A 5,968-nucleotide genomic window follows, 5' to 3' on the forward strand; every position below is an offset into this window, starting at 1 on the left:
GTTCTTAACGTTTTATTCCAGAAGCAGAATATTAAAGTACCCAGCACTGTTGAAGGCCCTGGGAACAAAAAGTCGCAACTCCCTGACGGGACGGAAGAGACACTCACGTGGGACAGAATATAAGGTAGAGAGCCATTAAACTCAGTGATCGAAGAAAAATAATATTCTAAAGCAATGCTTTAAAAATTCAAAATTAATGCCAAAAAAGTTCATGGAAATAGGACAGGATCCCACCCTGCCCCCAGACGCCAAGGGGCCTAGTCTCCACCCACGCCCCGCCTCGAGGAGCTTATATTCCAATGTGGGCAGGGCGGTGAAGTGGAGGTGGGTGCTAGTTGAATGAGGAAAATTCATTGTGCTTGTTCTGGAGAGGGAAGGGCGGAACCGTAGCAAGAGGCGCGGTTTGAATGAGCGGTGATGGTCGGCGTCCTCCGAGCCGCGGTGTCCCCTCCAGCTTTCCCGTGACAGGAAGCTGTCTTGAAGACACTATTGCACTACCTACCGGGTCGGTTGTGTAACTGCACTTGGCAGCCAGGGCTAAGTAGAAATTATGATGGACTGATGATGATCCTTGAAGGGCGCTACCAAGGCCTCATTCACAGTCGTTTTAAAATAGGAATTTATAGGCAAATCAGAGGAAAAAAATCGAGTTGTGAACAGTATAAATCTTGCATGTGGAGGTTCATGAATGTTGAATTTCAGAAATAAGACGATGGAATGTGCCTAAACTCTAAATATCAAGACCGTATTTTGATCTATTTGGCCTTTTTTCTTTTTTAAAAAAAATCACAACAGTGAGCAAAGTAGAGAACATTCCTTTTAGTGCCACCCACCCAGAAAAGAAATTTCCAATTACTTGTATAAATACTCTGTGCTGAAGGAGGGGTGGATGTCTGTTCCCAGGAGAGTAACACATCTAGCTAAGTGTCGCTGGTTCGATCTTCCAGTCAGGGTACATCAGAGAAGGAAAACTCTGACTCCAAAAAACCTCCACTGCCTTGCGGCATACCTCTTCAGGGGAAAGGCTAAGGGAGTAAACCCCGACAGAAAATCCGGAGCCGGAGTCCCTAAGGCGGTTTGATGTTGTAGTCAACACCGGCAACTCCTGCGGCGCACCTGAAGCCAAGCTGTATTGACTCCGTCTTTCCCTTGGACCCTTCAGCTGCGAAGAGAGGGGGGGTCTGCTGCATGGGCAACAGCAGACCCTCCATATCACCCTGCCCAGGCTCTGTAGCTTCATCGCAAGATGTCGATTCAACACGGGAGGAGACAGATACCGTGTCACTCCCGAGTCGGACTGCACAACCATTCTCGGCGGTGCAGATAGACTCTTAAGAAGCTACACCATCGTCTCTCGAGACGGACGGCTGCCGACGACGACGACGACGACGAACACATCTAGGGACCCCACTGCTGAAGCCTGGGCAGCCCTTCCTCTCCTCCAGGGAGTCCTGGGGGAGCATAGTAGAGGCATGAAGTGGACACCCTTTCTCACCAGGAAACCCTCTTCCTATGGTGCTCTGAGTGTGTGTGGGGGGGGGGGGGGGCTTCACCCTCAAGAACTCACATGTGCCTGGAGGAAGATGGCACAGTTAGGCTCATTCCCTAGCTCCGTCTAGAGGGCATTCTCAATTAGTCTTAAAAGGACTTTCCGGGGCCCTTTCTGTTGCATGAGACTCCCAAGTGACAGGAAGAGTTCTCAGCTCAGCCTGGGTGACCTAGGTCCACTTCTCTACTTGTCCTCACCCTTAGGGATGCCAGGTCCGAAAGCATGGCAGACACAAATAATTCCCAGCTAATCTAGTCTTAAAAAGCATAAGTTTTCAGGTAACAAACTATGGGTAGTGAAAATAAAGTGCACAAGTTTTCATACTCAGCTGCTTGTTTTGGTTTGTTTGTTTTTTTCCTTTTCACACTCTCTTTTGGTCTGCTGGCTGTGCCTCTTCTGGTTCTGCCTCTCTCATGGGCTTATCCCCTCTTCCAGATTGAGTCCCCCTTCCTTGGTCTCCAGGCAGAATCACAGTTAGCATCAGAAGGGACCACCCTGGGGCCAAGGTACTTCTTTTAACTTCTGGTGACCTGCAGGAGGCACAGCCCAGACTCACTCAGCAACCACTGCTGTCCCCATGCTGCCAGCACGTCATGAGCAAGCAGTCTCCCGAAGCCTGCTGCAGCCTGGGTCCAGAGCCACACAGCAATGAGAGTACATAGAACTTCTTTTCTCATTTTCCTGCCCTTCCTTCCTATCAGCTTTTCAAGGAGAGTGTCCACTCAGGATGACCTTCTGGTTCCCAAGAGGTATTTTCCTAAAGAGACACCTTCAGTTTTTCACAATTACAGCCCTGACACTATTCTCCAGCATTTGACCCAGAGCACAAAGATGCTAACCACTTGTGGAGGTCAGTCTGCATCATTCCAATGAATGTCAACTCACTAAAACACTACCATCTGGACCACCCTCCCCCCAACTCCCACACACAAATATAAGTACCACCCAGAAGCTTGTCAGAAACACAGATTCATAGACACCAGCCCAGACTCGGAATCACAAACTCTGCCTCCCTCATTTCCTTCTTTTTAGAATTCAGGTCTCATATCAAGAGTCTCCTAACAGCTATTATTAAGATAGAATTTATTTAAATATCATAAAACCACCCACTTTAAGTGAACAATTCATTTTAGTAAATTTGGAGTTGTTCAACCATCACAATGGAATTTTAAACATTTCCCTCACCCCAAAGACTCCTAGCGTGCACTGGCAGGTGGTCCCCATTCCTAGCACCACCTCCCCCAAACAGTAATCCATTTTCCATCTCTAGTTTTCCCTCTATAGGCTATTTCATATAAGTGGAATTATATATGTGGTATTTTCCATCTGGCTTCTCTCATTTTATGTCTGAGGTTCATCTATGTTGTAGCATGCATGTATCAGTCCATTCCTTTTTCTGAGCAGTGTTCCGTTGTGTGGATACACCATGTTGTGTTTGTCCATTCACTGGTTGAGGGGAATTTGGGTTGTTTCCAATTGGGGGTTATTAGGAACAATGCTGCTATGTTTTAGTTTACTGCTTTTCTGTAGACATATCTACATTTTTTTTCAGTTCTCATGTGTATATTCCTAGGAACCTAGGGTCTTATGGTAAATTTACATTTAACTTTTTAAGAAACTGCTAAACTGCTATCTAAAGGGGCTGCATGCAGCAGCCTCCCCACACCTTCACCATTTGTCATTGCCTTTTTGGGGGGATTAGTCATGCTGGTAACTGGGAAATAGCATGTCAGTTGTAATTTGCATTTCCCTATTGACTAATGATGTTGAGCATCTTTTTGTGTGCTTATTGGCCATTTGTATATCTTAAGAGCAACGTCTTCTCAAATATTTGCACTTTTACTTGAACTGTTGTCTTGTTAAAGAGTTCTTTATGTAGATGCAGCCCACCACATGCAGCCCATGGTATCCTTGCCATGGCCATGAGGGAAGGAGGTGGTGGTGCTGTCACAGAGCAGGAGGTCTCCATGCTATTCCAGTGCTGCACAGGCCAGAGTGATGATTCTGATGTTTGGAATGATACAGCACCGATAAAAGTTTACAATAAAGCTGTGGCTTCATTTAAGCCTGCTCTAAAGAATGGTGACATTTCTGAAGCTTCAAATAAACCAAAAAGAACACCTAAAAGAAAACCTGATAAGAAGAATAAAAGCCAAAAACAGAATACCACAACTCCCTTGAAACAGTGGAAAACTGTTGACAAATGTTTTGCCATTTGGTCAGAGGATGGCTGCATTTACTCAGCTACCATTGGATCAATTGATTTTAAAAGAGAAACCTATGTTGTGGTTTACCCTGGATACAGAAATAGAGAGGAGCAAAATCTGTCTAATCTACTTTCCCCAACATCTGAAATAGCTAATAATATAAAACATAATGCTCAGGAAAATGAAAAGGAAATTCAGATTTCAACAGGTGAAAGTGAGAACTGCTCCAGGTCTCCTGGAAATAAACCAAATAAATTCAAGTCAAAAGCTGCTCCATGGAACTATTTCCTCCCTCCATCACCCCCCCATGTCAAGATCAGGACTGGGACCCGGAAAGTCAGGTCTGAAATATAATGACCCGCCACCACCACCACCACCACTACACTTCCTATCTTGCTGGCTGCCTCCGTTTCCTTATGGACCACCAATAATTCCCCCACCACCTACCAAATGTCCAGATTCTCTTGATGATGCTTATGCTTTAGGAAGTATGTTAATCTCTTGGTCATGAATGGCTATCACACTGGTTGCTATATGGGTTTCAAACGAAATAAAAAAGAAGGTACTCACATTTTTGTTGTTGTTTTTTTGCCTGGCTTATTTCGCTAAGCATAATTCTCTCTAGTTCCATCCATGTTGTTGCAAATGATAGAAGTTCCTTCTTTCTTTCTGCTACATAGTACTCCATTGTGTAAATGTACCACAGTTTTTTGATCCACTCATCTACAGATGGGCACTTAGGTTGTTTCCAGCACTTGGCTATTGTAAACAGTGCTGCTATGAACATAGGGATGCATAGGTTCTTTTGAATTGGTGTTTCAGGATTTTTCGGATATAATCCTAGCAATGGAATTGCTGGTTCAAAAGGCAGTTCCATTTTTAGTTTTTTGAGGAAATTCCAAACTGTTTTCCATAGTGGCTGCACCAGTCTGCATTCCCACCAGCAATGCACCAGGGTTCCCATTTCTCCGCATCCTCTCCAGCACAAGTTGTTTGTTGATTTGTTGATGATGGCCATTCTGACTGGTGTGAGGTGATATCTCATTGTGGTTTTTATTTGCATCTCTCTGATGGCTAGTGATGTTGAGCATCACATTTTAATTAAGGAGTTAGTGTGCCATTGTTTTAGAAGTGAATCTTTCTTGTGTAAATTTTATAGTTTGTGAAAAACATTTTAAAAAATGAAATGTTAAAAAGTATTATAGTTAATATAAAACTTAAAGATGTTTTGGTGCCAAAACTATTCGATAAAAGGTTTATATATATCCCCTCTAGAATTCTGATATCAAGGTATCACCTCACCAAATACTTGTTGTTTGGTGGTGTGGAAAGAAAAACATACTTTTCAATAAAGAGATCCTTAGAATCAGTGGTGAAACTGCATCATTGTGGCCAGACGGCCAGCACGCCTTTTGATTGGTGATGCGGTATGAAATACACTGTTACCTATGAAGTGTTCTGGTAAAAAAAAATGTACCTGAAACTTAAGCAGCCCTTTAAGATATGCTTTCCTGTTTACCAGAAATATTGAGGATAGAGCAACAAGTTAAATGATCACACACACACACACACACACACAATGATCAGACAACTCCATAATGTGGAATGTTGCAGAAGATAACTGGTCTCATTTTCTCAAAAAATGTCATGAAAGAAAAAATGGCATGGAATGGGTTACTATTTTAGTTTAAAAGTGATCTTAAAAGACACACAGCCAAATACAATGTGGTATCTTTGAACCCTGGTTTGAAATGACTTGGAGATTGAGGAAATTTGAATGGACTGGATTTTAAATGAAATTAGTTATGGTTAATTTTATGAGCTGTGATAAGGGTACTATAGTTTATAGAAGAATGTCTTCTTAAATTTGCATGCCAAAGTACTTACAAATGAAGTGTTATAATGTCTCTTTATATATATTTAATCCTCATCCAAGGACTTGCTTATTGACTTTAGAGAGAGAGGAAGGGAGGGAGGGAGAGAGGGAAACATTGATGTGAGAAAGATATTGATTGGTTGCCTCTCGTATGTGCCCTGACCAGGGGCCGAACACACAGCCTAGGCATGTGCCCTAATCAAGAATCCAACCTGTGACCTGTTCATAGAATGATGTTCCAATCAACTGAGCGACACTGGCCTTTAAAATGATTTAGCAAAATCTCCACCCTCCCTCAGCGTGGATGAAAGAACTGACTCAGAAATGAGTTGTCTG

General features: G+C 43.2%; 1 pseudogene; it reads left to right on the forward strand.

The window, feature by feature from the left end:
- The first annotated feature begins 3,410 nt into the window (after positions 1-3,410).
- On the forward strand, positions 3,411-4,147 carry LOC150012748 (survival motor neuron protein pseudogene; annotated as a pseudogene).
- Positions 4,148-5,968: the final 1,821 nt, after the last annotated feature.

The sequence above is a fragment of the Furipterus horrens genome, unplaced genomic scaffold, assembly GCF_987537825.1.
Source record: "Furipterus horrens unplaced genomic scaffold, mFurHor1.1.pri manual_scaffold_4, whole genome shotgun sequence".
Classification (NCBI taxonomy): domain Eukaryota; kingdom Metazoa; phylum Chordata; class Mammalia; order Chiroptera; family Furipteridae; genus Furipterus; species Furipterus horrens.